General features: G+C 38.4%; 1 long non-coding RNA gene across 1 annotated transcript; it reads left to right on the forward strand.

Moving 5' to 3' along the window:
- Window positions 1-33: 33 nt before the first annotated feature.
- On the forward strand, window positions 34-7,109 carry LOC122153689. Its single transcript, XR_006165532.1, has 2 exons — window positions 34-732; window positions 2,675-7,109. It is a non-coding gene; the product is annotated as an uncharacterized LOC122153689 (long non-coding RNA).
- Window positions 7,110-13,323: the final 6,214 nt, after the last annotated feature.

Raw genomic sequence — 13,323 nt, forward strand, 5'->3', positions numbered from 1 at the left:
GCGCTTGAGCGCCGAATTATCGATGCCCGGGCCTGCGGCCGGCGGCCCGAGACCGCCTCGCAGCCGGGCCGGAGCCGCGCCGCCTCTCGCTCCCCTCTCCAGCTTCGCGGCTGCGGTGTCACGCTAAGCGCTCCCAGCCCTCGGCTTGGGCTGTTCAGCCTCCTTGGGCGCCACGGAGGCCCCGTCCTTCAGGGCGAGGAGCCCGACCAGCGGCTGGGGCCGTCTCTGCCGCCAGCGCTCCCCTGGGACGAAGCTGATGCGGCCTCGGGCTTGAAGGGCCGGGTCGGTTCAAGGCGGGGTGTGGGACGCTTGTGCATCTTCAGGCACTCGGTGGGAGAGCCCTTTTAAAGGATTTAAACCAAACCCCATGGGTTTGGTTTTGGTTTTGTTATGGTTGTTTTTTTTTTCCTTAATCGAAGACAAACAGTTGCAGTATTTGAGGGATTATGAATAGATTAAATGGAATTTAGTTATCAGAAATAGGATTTGAGATGGTTCATTGTAGCCGGGTTTTGACTTTTTGATGCCTGAAAAGTTCTTGTTTCGGAAAGAGTGCTGTGGAAGTTTGGGGCCGGAGTGACTCAGGTGCGTGCCTGCAGGTGGGAGGATGGAGCAGGGAACCTGGAGGCGCCAGGTCTGTGAGGCGTGGGTTGTCCCGATGGCATGGCCGTGAATCGGAATGTAAAAGATCTCCGTGTGTTTTGATTAAGCAATCCCCAGATGTTGAGGCAGGTAGTAGATTTTCCCTATCTAATCTTACAAAAAAGACTAAATCATGTTATGGGCTGGAATGTGATACTGCAGAGGCAAACCATTCAAATGGAATACAGCTGTGTGTGGCATTGCACATTAATGTATAGAAGGTATTTGGCTATGTGTCCTTCAATTATCTTCATTTAACATCACTAACACTTCTCTCTTTAGCTTGTTTTGAAGTTATCTTTGGAAAAATTCATACTGCTGCTAGTAAGCATCATATCCGAGTAGATTATAAACACGCTAGATGCATGTTTCTTCCTTATCCATCCCTGTTTGAGTGGAGCACTGGACTGAGACTGCTCCCAGGGCAGAATAGCAGTAAAGAGCAAAGACCCAGGAAGGGGAATCAAAACCAGAAAGCATTACTATTAATGATAGGGTTTTAGTTTAGACTAGAAATATCTTGTTTGAATGGGATCTCCTGATCTCGCCTACTTAAATGTTTTGGCTCATTTAATTGAGCAGTTACAGAGCATATGAACGGATTATTTCATTTGGATAAGGATGAACTGAAAAGCGTAAGCTAGCAATACACCAAATACATTCTAGCTGTTTAAGGGTATTTGGGCTGTGGCAGGAAATTGAAGGTAGTATGAAATTGACCCCCCTGAATTGCATACATTGTGGTTGTTAAATCCTCAGCACTGTTTTCATCCTAAAGATGAGCTGTTCCTATGTCTTAAATTCCCTACTAGAGTAGAAAACAACCAGCAGATGGTGGAACTACAAAAAGACATTCCGTTTTGCCCATGTTAGATACAGCATTGTTTGGCTTTCATTAATTGGTGGTGTACTGCTTTATAGCCCGAGATGTAGGGAGTGTGAACCAAGTTCCTGGCTACGAAAAGGTAAAAACACTTTAAAAGTAAACTTTATCATATGTTCTTTTTTTCCTGATCAAATGCCTATTTCTTTGCTTCTTTTGCTAGCTAAACTACAATGCAATAATTGTTAGGAAGCACTATGTGGTTACTGTGATTTTACAGCATGTCTTGTGATATGTAGAAATTTTTTTTCAGCTTATGACTCCTTGAAAAAAAAATGTCAATAACCTGGAAATTTCTAGACCATTGAACAAAAGATTTAAACTGTCTTCTACATTATAAGCAAAATAACACAAATGTAGTTTAGCTCTATCTCTTTAGAGATGGGTAGGTGCCTCTGACAGGGTCTTCCTAAACCCTTCTTTAGTCACTGAACACAGCAAACAAAACTCTGGAGCTCTTTATTGTTCACCAAAGATTGGACAATTTGCCTGACTAATGGTCAGTTAATGCAGTGAACAGCTGGCTAAATGCACTGCCTTTTTCCATGCAATAGCTTCACTTTGGGAGAATCTTTCAACAATTCAAGCATTATTGTATCAGATGCTTGCTGAAAGGGAAACATTTAAGAGAACATCCAACATGGTAATCTCTCCCCCCCCCTTCTTGTAAACCTGCACTTGTAAACTCCTGACACTTAAAGACCTCTCTGATCCTCCCAGACAATCCACCTCAATCCTTCCTATTCTTAAACTTTTAAATGATATTTTTCTAAATTTAAAATTGGGGGTGGTGTGGGGATATGGTGTGTGATGAAATCCAAATCTGTTCCTGTTTTACCCACTGAACCTAGAGAACAGATTATCCCGTAGTAATATTAGAAGACTCTTACTGGATTAGACTGATAATAATGGTACATATTCTTTTAGGTAATCTGTTTTTGTTGGGCCAATAGAATTCACAGGTTAACAACCTACTCTGATTTCACTTGTGGACTCCCATCTCTTAATTCATGAGAGAGAAGGAAGAATTGTTCCCTTTATTCATGTGAAGTTTTTTATGGATTTTTTTTTATGCATTTAGAATCTAACTTTTTAAAAATTTGCTTGTTTGAAATGAGTAACTTTAGTATTTTCATTCTTTCTTCATAGGTCTCTTTTCATGCCTCTGAGCATACTTTCTCATTTCCCCCGATGACTCACTGAACAGGCTATATTTTTTCATAAAGTGTAGTATCTCAAACAGGAAATAAAGTTCCAGGGAAGCTTTACCAGTGTTGCATAGTGAACATCTCCCTCTGTCTGGGATTATGAAATACGGGGATTAATGCAATGCATATTTCTCAAAAAAAAAAAAAAAAATCTGTCTAAGGATCCAGCTTTTTAATGGAAGATTTTAGTAGTGAAAGGACTGGAAACAAGAAAAACACCTGTTTTGGAGAACCAGTTAAAATCTGTTTCTTAGATACTTAGAAAAATCAAATAGATATTATTTAATGCATTAAGAAACCTGCTTGGAGTATTGGATCTGTTTTAGGACTGAGGACATTTGATACTGTCAGAATGAGACCTGTCTTTCCATAAATTAGCATGTTACTTAGCACATTTCTTGCCAATAGTATTCCAGTTCTCTAGGGCCAGCAGGGACTTAGGGAAGTGAAAGTTAGAAGGGACTCTGCTGGAAATTGAGGCAAAGCCCTAGAATATACAAACTGTTCGAGGCATCTAAAATAGCATTATATTTCCCTCTGGTTTGGGCAAATTATGCTCAATGTAATGCATATACTTGAAACCGAAGCTACAGTATGTACTTTCTCAGTAATAAGCATACTAAAAGTCCACAGAAATGAAGTGTATTTTCATCATAAGGAAAAAAACTACATGTGACACCTAACTTTGCACTTTAGTATCCACTTTGTTTCTTGCTGAGTTTTTTCCCTTCCGCTTAGAAGCGATGTTTTAGCAGGTTGTAACAATAGAAGTTGTGTTTCAGTAAGATAACAAGTATGATATGCTTAAAGAACAGCATTATCTTATCTGAGCAAGTATTGCCATGTATTAAATGTCAATGTAACACAACTATACAAGAATATTTCTAATTACAGTATTAAAGACAACTTGTGTGGAACAATGAGTGTCATAAAAATAGGAGAGTTTTGTGTGGGGACACTGGGAGGTTTTACAATCTGAATGTAAAGATCCATGTAGCCCTCCTTTTCCAATTGTAACTATGATAGGATTTTGTTTTGTGTTTTGTTTTCTGATTAACTACTAGCTCACTGTATGCTTGTATTTTCAACAAAGATACTTCCTTTGTGATAGACATGTGTGTAGAACTCTTAGTTTAGAAATTAATACTCCAAATAAAAGATTTTTTTCCCCCATAACTTCAATCTGCTGACCCATCACTTCAGGGTAGGTTTCAATTATATTAGTTTACTAGCCTTCTTCAAGATATAGATTAGAAGGTGGTGGTCTGGGTTTTCCTCAGGTTACAGCATGACCTGAGATATGCTGGGCTGTGTCTGCACCATGGGGAAAGGTGCTTTTTGATTATATTGCATTGAGCTGATTTGAACAAAAGTGAATTAAAATGTTTTTTTTGTTTTTTAGTTTGTTGAAGCACACTAAAGAGACTTTATATGTGCTTTTGCTTACTAGCATTCACAGAAGGTACTGGCTCCATTTCTATTGCAGTTACTGTGGTAAGTAGTCTTTGAAACAGGAGTCTTTGTCAACTGTTACCAACAAAGAAAACTCTGCAGTGCCAGTTTTTGGTTGCCTGAAAAATCCCAGTATTTCTTTGTAAAACTACATGTTTCAAAGCAATCTACAGGACACCAATCCAAAAATATTTTTGATAATGCTCAGAGGGGTTCTATTTCCAGAGTGATGTGATACATATATATATATATGGTCTTAATAAAGCATCCCCACATCCCGGAAAAAAAGAACAAACCTTACTTCCATTCTGTGAGTGCTATGCTGAGTGCTCATCACAAGGATTTAGATGGGCAAAATCCTGATCACTTCTATTTATTATTGCCTGTATGTATTTGATGTGGCATTGCAACCCCTAATCCCTCTCATTAGATTAAAAGATACGGAGTGAAATCCTGTCTCAATAAAATCAGTAAGGTGAAACTCTCTCCCTGAAAGGAAGAGGTGGGTTTTATTATGAACTCCTGGGGGGAACAAGGCTTTGTTACTGAGGTTTCAAACTTAACCTGGAGGAGCTCACTAGTTAGCCTGTTTCAAACAGAAGATTAAGAGCAGTATTAACGTCTATTACTATCTACATGAACAAATTCCTGCTACTATAAGGTTCTCTAACATAGCAGGCATAATAAGGAATGGATGGAAGTCTCAGCAGGACAAATTAAAACTCAAAATATGTATATGTGACTAATGGTAACGTGAGTTACTGAGCAAGTTATCAAAGATAGCCATTTTTTAATTGCCTGTAATCGTAAATCATCTGGAGTATTTAGAATCTGTAGTCCTGTCACTGAGACTGCATTTTTTGCTGACCAGTGAAGAACAAAAAAGAAAAGGCCTATGGCCTTGCCAAGGTGTGCACTAAAGGAAGCAGGAGAGTGACTGTAGGCAGGCTGCAGCCCTCCATGATTGTCGCCCCACTGCTGGGGCAACTCCCTCCACCCCTCTCTTGTCAAACGCACAGAACTCGGGGAGGGTGAGCCTGGAGTAATGTTTTTTAATCTTGATGCTGTAACTGTTAGGTAAAAATCAAATGATCATACCAAATGATTTCGCTGATGGAATTAAAGTACGTGAAATGAGTAATGGTACACACGGGTGGTTGACTTTTTTCCTGAATCTATTCAAAGTCATTCCCAGACTAGTGGAGCTAAGTTGAGCAGACATTGGTGATAAGGATAATACAGTCTATTCTTTTATATTACATCGGAATGGAATACAGAACTTACTTGGAGATAGTATCTTGGAATTAGTTTTTGAAGTTAAACATTGTCAGGAAATTCAAATACTGTACTGGTGACACAACTGATAGACAGATCCAGATAATTGTGCTAATATCTTATAGTATATATGGAAAAAATCTTATCCAATGAAAACTCCTTAATTCCAATGATACTCTAAAGTATTATTTCCATGCAGATTTAATGAGTTGAGTAAAACCTGTTTGACCTTTAAGGAAAAACAGAAGCCAAGAATTGTTGAGGCTTACGTTAAGAGGGTAAAAATAAGGCCCAATATGTCTTAGTCCTAAAATTATATTTCTGAATTATATACATTTATTTCCTGGATATCAAATGAAGGTATTTTCATTGGAAATGAGATCCCAACACTTCATATTCTTTTGAATGTCACATTTTTTCACATCTACCCAACAGTCTACTCAAGTCAATCTTCTGTTGACTTCAGCAGTTTATGATTTGGTCCATACCAAGCAGTTCGTAAGAACAGAGAGCTATCAAAATATTCATCTTCATGCTATTATTGCTGTAGGAAGATCTCAATTTCCACAGAGACTTAAATTGGATAAAATAAATATTCACTAACACAGGAATGTATGCAATTACGTACTGGCGGAATCAAACAACTGGATCTGATGTCATGTTCTCAGCTAGTAATTGGATATTGTTTATCTTTGTTACAGCTCTGTGAAGGAAATAACATTACATGCGACTTTGAGCGTTTTATGAGCAATGAGTGGCAATGGCATAACTGGGATATCAGTTCATAGAGATTGCAGAAGAATCCTGTGTACACATGCTCTAGCAAAGATATTTTGTTACAAGCAATATACAATAATAATAGCTATTCAGAGTGCTTCATGCTTACAAAGCTCTAGTTAATAATTTAATTAAATGTAATTGTCAGCAGCATTATTTATATTGTTAGAAGATAATTAGTCCTTCAGTGACACTTTCAACATTTCTGCCTTCATCATTTTAACAGTTGAGACAAAGAAATTAACTATTTAACAGTGATTGTAATATGTATTAGACTTACACAGTTATTAAAATGGTTGTATTAGCTGGAGTTTTTTAATTCTGCTTAACATGGTTGGTATTTCCTCTTCCTTTTTCCTGTATAAATGTAGCAAATAGATAATTTATTCAGGTCCCATCCCAAAACATGGAAATATTAATGAATGTGTGTATTTATATATTGAAATTACTGTCAGGATTAAAGACGATGATCCTGAAATTCTGAGGTAGGTTAATGCTTATGGTCCTTGTAGTTTGTCTCGTCAACAGGTATGGCACAGGCAGCAAGAGTACATACATGCTGCTCAGCAAGCCGGTCTGTGTCTCAGAGGAGACTATTTTAAGTATAGTAACTCTGCATAAACTATCTATAGAGTAGTCTTCAAGATCCTTCGCAAGATATGCAAGTTATTTCCTGGTGCATTAAAGAGATTAAATTGGATTACAATCAAAACAATAAATCTTTGTATTATAAAACTGCAGTTAATGCAGTTCTTAATAGCCATGTGATGCTTTTGCTTCTTGTGTTCCATTTGGAATAGGCAGGATGGTGTGAGTTATTAAACATTACATTTTTTAATGTGTAAACAATAAAAACACATTAATGAAGCAAACCACTGAGTTTTGTTTTTAGCAGCATGTAATGCCTTACATTCAGCTTCTTACAAAAGTGGAATGCAGGCTTGTGGCTACACAGTGATACTCATTTGCTATCAAAACATCTGATGCAGAGGGGTTCACATAGTTTATTAAGAGTTTAACTTTCATACCAAGCCAAAGGAGACAGGAGGGGCTCATGATCTGAATTCTGTTTCCTCCCTAAGTACATAAGAAGCAGAAAACCTAGGTTGCTAACTCAGGCTGGTAAAGTTAGAAGCTGAAACTATAAACCAAAAGAAATATCCTTATAATTCACTTTCCATCACCATTCAATTTGTTGTGAAAAGTATGTGCTACAGCTGCAGAAAATGTCAGTCAAGCTCAGTTTAGCGAAGTGGTCATGGCAGATCATGTGGGCAAAGTCGGGGGAATGGTGATTGCTGTGAGATGAAGCACTTCAGAAACGATTAGAAAAACTCTCCCTCCAAGTGCACAGTGATGAGGAAAAAGGTGAACAAAGAGAAGAAACTGTCGTCTTTGTGTGCAGAGCTCTCAGGGAAAGGGGGTGGGCAGGGAGCCCCAAATAGAAGTCCCAAATTTATTTTGTGTTTTCTACTGAGAACGTGCATTGTGTGGTATGGCAAGAGAACGGTGCTGCTGCTACAGGATCAGAGGCTCTGCACCAAGGAGCTTTGGTGATAAAATCTTACACAGTATAAGAAGCCACATAGACGTCTAAAGTAGAAAAGAGTCTCTTTATCCTTGGCTGATGGATTATTGGCGCAATCAGGATGACTACTTCTAACAAAGCAAATCTTTTTTTCAGTCCTATCATGATTCCTGAATGCATTCCTGAGTTCTGCACGAGGTCAGAAGGAAGCATCCATTCACAGAGAAAGCATAGTTTAAGACCTGCAGGATAGCCGAAGCCCCACAAAGCACACTTAAAAAAAAATAAATCTGAATTTATATATAGCTGTGGATTCATATAACTGAATTGTGTACAGTGGAAAGGAGCAAAGATGGATGGTCTTGGGTCTGACCTGTTGTTATGTAACTGGAATTAATCCAGTTCACTCTCTTAATTACTAACCATTGAAATAAACTCTTTATATTCACTGCTTACCACATTACTTCTTAAGTAAAAACTTCTAGAGTAAAACCTATCTAACTAAAGTAGAATCCTGTCATCTGTGCTTCTTCTATGAATACTATCTTAATTCATTCCTGACAGAATTGTGTTCAATGCTGCATTTGACCCTGTTAACAGAAATTTATAGGGCTTTTTGAAATATGAGGACAGTGTCTTCTAACTGCCTTTAAAGTACAAAAACTCTCATTCATCAGTCGTTCTGCCTTTCTCTGCTTTTATGTACAGGAGAATTATGATCATTACCTTGGACTGTCTTGATAGCAGCTAAGGGAGGGACTGTTTTGATTGTAGTAGCAAAGATTATTATGAACAGCACAACTTGAGAAATATATGCTAAATACATTGCTTAATTACGCATAATAATTCTATAAAATGACTGAGCCTCTTCCAATGCATGAAAGTTAAACACAGACCTTAATTAGGCAAGCCAGGAGCTAAATGTGACATCAGGCAGGCAGGGGCAATGACCTCACCCACCAGGGTGCTGTCCCACATCGCCCCAACAAAAAAGAGCTGAGCGGGTCTAGTGATGGTAACAGAGTTCGGTTAACAGCCCAGTAATTATCAGTCAGGTCTATAGTAATGAGGCAGGTTGAAAATGAAGACGAGGCAGCAAGGCGAGGCCATGGTCTGTAAGGGTGGATGCAGCCAACCCACCAGAGCTTTTGGGCAAGGACTAAACCCATGCCCAGCTCCTTGGCCCAGGGGGGCAGAAGCAGCAGAGGCCACAGGTGAGAACTTTCTCACCACTTACCTGTTTTCACAGAAGCTATACAGTTGTGGCATATTACTGCTCATCTTGGATGCTGACAGCTAAAGATTGAGGAGAGAGGTGGAAGGGATTGTAGAAGAGGATTACAGAGGATGATGGATTATGGAGGAGGCTGGTGAAAGCAATTTGACCTGGTCTAATTGTGTTGGTGTGACCAGGGCCCTGAGGAGGGTATCCTGTTAAAGTGGGAAGTTAAGTGAGTAGGCTGCTAGCTAGCACCAAAGCATCTAGGGAAATTCTGTTAAAAATAAATTAATGCTTAATACATAATAAGGAGACACACTATTGTATTTTTAAGGAGTAACAAAAAATTCCTCTCTATAGTAGCTGAGAAGAGTTCTCATGTACACAAGTATGTGATTGCCATCCCATAAGAGCTGCATCTTACAATTTAAGCTTTTGGAGTAAGAAAGATCTCTGCTATCTTTCCATTACTAAATGTAAGCACTAGGAACAGATCTGCCTTGGCTAATTTTAACAGTCTGAAAGAGGAAAGGAGAAATAAGAATATTCTAGTACATCCGTCTTCATTTTTAGACATGTTCACTAATTTTGTGTTGAAATTTTATACTCCCAGTCTTGAGATGTCTCACAAATGACTTTTAATAGTATGAAAACCTGGTGGTTCTCCTGATTTTATTGCTGTGACTCCTGAAACCTCCACTGAAGAAAGGCAAGCAAGATGGATATAATCCATTTGCGAAGACGAGCCTCTGTGTAATTTTGCAAAGGTCAGCCGGTTAAAGAATTTGTTGCAAAGCATAGCTGTGATCTGTGTGAAGACAAGGCCTTAGAATTTTTGAAGGCTAATTTTCACACAGCTTTTGAATTCAAAGAGTTAACTGCCATCACCTGTAGTATCATATTTTATCCGTGGCCTTCCTTTCTAGTGATTTCCATTTATGCCAGAGATTATCTCAATGTGCTGTGTAAATTTCAGTGCTTTAAATCAACAGATTAATCACTTCATCAGCCTTCATTTTGGAGGATTGTTTTGCAATTAAGACAGACCTAGTATTATTTTAACCTTGTTGTTATTTGCATGTGTGGGGAAACAGCTTGATAGCATTTATCTTCAAGTTCAAAAAAGCACAAACTGTTTCAGATAACATTTTAAACATTTTCCTTATGGTATTTGCTGTGTAAGATCTTGCATTATAAAAACATGCATGTAGCACTTGTTTTAGGTTTTTAGGTGTCACTGAGACAAGAAATGGTGTGAATTATCACAACAGATGAGTTATACTGCAGATCGCCTATTTGAATTAATATATAGCCACTGATATGGTGTTGGTAGTTGGCGTGGTCAGACCACTCATAGTCTAAAAGCAGAGTTGGTGGCCTAAGGGGAAACTGCTAGAAGTGCACTGGTTATTCTCCACAGGCAGTAATTCTAATGCACATGTTATTTAGTGGTTGAGATGAACACATGTGATCTGTTTGTCACGTACTCTGATACTCTTCTGAGCCAGGAATTCTTAGCTTGGTGCCTTAGACAGACCAGAGCATGGATGAGAACAAAAAGGCTGAGGCAAAATCTCTTTGGGAGTGATGCTACCAAGCTATGGGAACTAATAGAAAAGTGTAGAAAGGATGATGACTCCCTCTCTAATTTTAAATATTTGCTTGTCCTTTGTAATTTACATCTTGCAAGTTTTTGGTTTTTTTTTTTTGCTCATCAGTGATTGTTAGATAAGCATACAAAGTTGGGTCCATGGACACTGTTATCTGCACACAGCAAAGAAGTAACAGCTTAGTCTTTCAGATGCAACGTTTGCAGCTATGATCTTTTCCAGTCTCAAACTGAAGCTTCGTTATCAGAGCACGCTGTTACAGACGTTATATTTCAAATCTATCTGTGATATTGAATGGCTCCCAGAGGAAAGGAAACCTTCAGCTCTTAAACCAGATACGCATCACAGTTTCATTTTCTGTTTGCTGTATACATTTTTTTCACACAGTCGCTGAAAAGTACTTTGGTATGTGGTAAAATGCAATCCTCACTCACAGCTTCGTTAATTGGCAGTAACTAAATTGTGATGAACACAATCAGGTAGTTGAAGTTGATGCAGGTGCAGAGTACTCTGGAAAAAGAATAATTCTGTTTTGGCCACGTAAAATAATCACATGGCCAGATAGGAGAAGTATCAAAATTCTTAAGTAGGTGTGGGCCGGATGTAGACTGGGTTATGCTTCTCTGCCTAACCTTTCTCATTCCAAATGGCCACAACAGAAAACAGTAGGACACTGAATTTAAAGTACTAGTAACTAGCTCTTGTTCTCCGCTTCCCTCTCAGATGGGAATAAACACACAGGAATGTCTGGTATTTCTTAGAAATAATATACTACCCAACATTAAGAAGCCTATTATTTTTGATTCAGTACCAAAGAGGACAGAGTTATCTAGTTTCTTGTGATTTAACTATGCTTGTTTTTTTTCCAAAATTAAAAGACATTTCTCGTCCCTGTTACTCATATTCGAAGGCTGATTCAGAACCTTCATGCATGATTAGAAATTTCCAGCTAGAACTCCAGTATCAGTTTATGCCTATTTTGTGCACACCAATATTGGTTTTTAGCCTAAATGGATCTTTTCTCTTTCAGATACATCTGTCCAGAAACTTTTGTGATGGGTGGTTCTGCCCACACACAGCTTTTCTTGTGCTAGATGGAACTGGCCAAGCTCCAGGCTTCTCTTACAAGAGAATGGGGGTCTCCATTTACAAATCATGTTATTATTCTTTATCCATACCTACTTTGTTTTTTAATATATGGGTCCAGAATTGTACATAGTACTTCAGATGAGGCCTCAACAGTGCTTTGTACTATAATCCCCCTACTTCTGTATCCCACGTACCTCTGTATTGGTAGGTAGTCCCTGCTGGGACTATCTTGCCTGATACATCCGAGGATTCCTTTTGCCTTTTTGACACGCATATCAGATTTGTATGACGATCAGGTTTATAAGAACAGAATAATGCCCTATCAGGGCGCAATTATGAAAACAAAAGTATAGAAACTAAAAGCTAATCTATTTGTGTTCTGCACACAGCACCAGTTGATACGCTGCTGGGTTTGTGTATGAAAAAGCCACTGAGAATTATGCAGAGCCCTCTGAGGACCTGGATTTCCTCAACACTCTGTGAGGGTCTGGGGAGCTCATTAAGGGAGCAGAAAGGCTGTGGCAGAACTCCCTCTTTCTCACAGATCTCCACTCCGACATGCTGCAGCATGTGTTCTGACTACTTGATGTAGAAATAGGTTCTAATTCTTACAGTGCACCAAGCTAAGAAATTAAAAATGTACTAAAGATGACTACATTCATGTTTTAACATACTTTTGAATATATACACAATGCAATACATTGTTCTCACTATGAATTTCTGCTTGCGTGTTTGCAGGCCTTGTGGGTTTCCACTGAGGACACCAAAAATAATCTGATGCAGATGATATCAGTGATCCATGCTTCTGTTATCAGCAGTATCCAAGAAGCAGAGGCTTCCAAAAATAGGTGAACATATTCTAATATTCCCTAAAAATATACAGAGTGCAATAATGAACAAGGCTTGGAAGAAAAAAAATCCCTCCTGACTTTTGCCAATTTAGTTTATACCCTACAATAATAAGATTTAATTACCCTTATCTTAATTATCCTTAACTTGGTATGTGCAGTAACTGCAGGTATTATTATCAGTCATAAAATTATCCAGCCACAACATTTACCTAAACTGCCCACAGCACTATTTTCCATATGCCTATCTCAGTTAAAAATGCTTTTCTTTAATTTATTCTAAATTCATTGGACATAAATTTTATTGGAATTAATTCCATGTTTTGCTGATAAGGGACATAAAAGTAGGGATTACTTTTTGGAAAATGTTTCCATAAGCTATGTCTATGGAAACAGCTTATCTTATTTTTTAAATACCTGTACTGCTTTCCTTCACCTTGTGTCCACACAGAAGCATCTTTTGGTCATGTAAAATTAACTTCAGGGTTTTTTAAAATAGGTCAAAGACATAAGAAGTGCATCTCCACAGCCACTTCTGTGCCTATTTCAGCTGCTTCTTGAACTTTGAGCTTCTTGAACTAAGCTTGTCTACCATGGAGTTTTTCTATCATTCCCTTTTCTTCTTTAACACCCTAAAATTAAGGTTGTGTTTTCTGATACAGTATTCAAAAAAAACAAACACTGTACTGTTTACATTTAATTTTCTAACCTTTTTCTGATTCTGTGTATGCTTTCATCAACTGCATCAAAAGTGTGCTTTGTTTTTGTATTTATGTTCTGCTCTGTGATCCC

This window comes from Tyto alba, unplaced genomic scaffold (assembly GCF_018691265.1).
Source record: "Tyto alba isolate M040663 unplaced genomic scaffold, T.alba_DEE_v4.0 Super-Scaffold_21, whole genome shotgun sequence".
In the NCBI taxonomy this organism is placed as follows: Eukaryota; Metazoa; Chordata; class Aves; order Strigiformes; family Tytonidae; genus Tyto; species Tyto alba.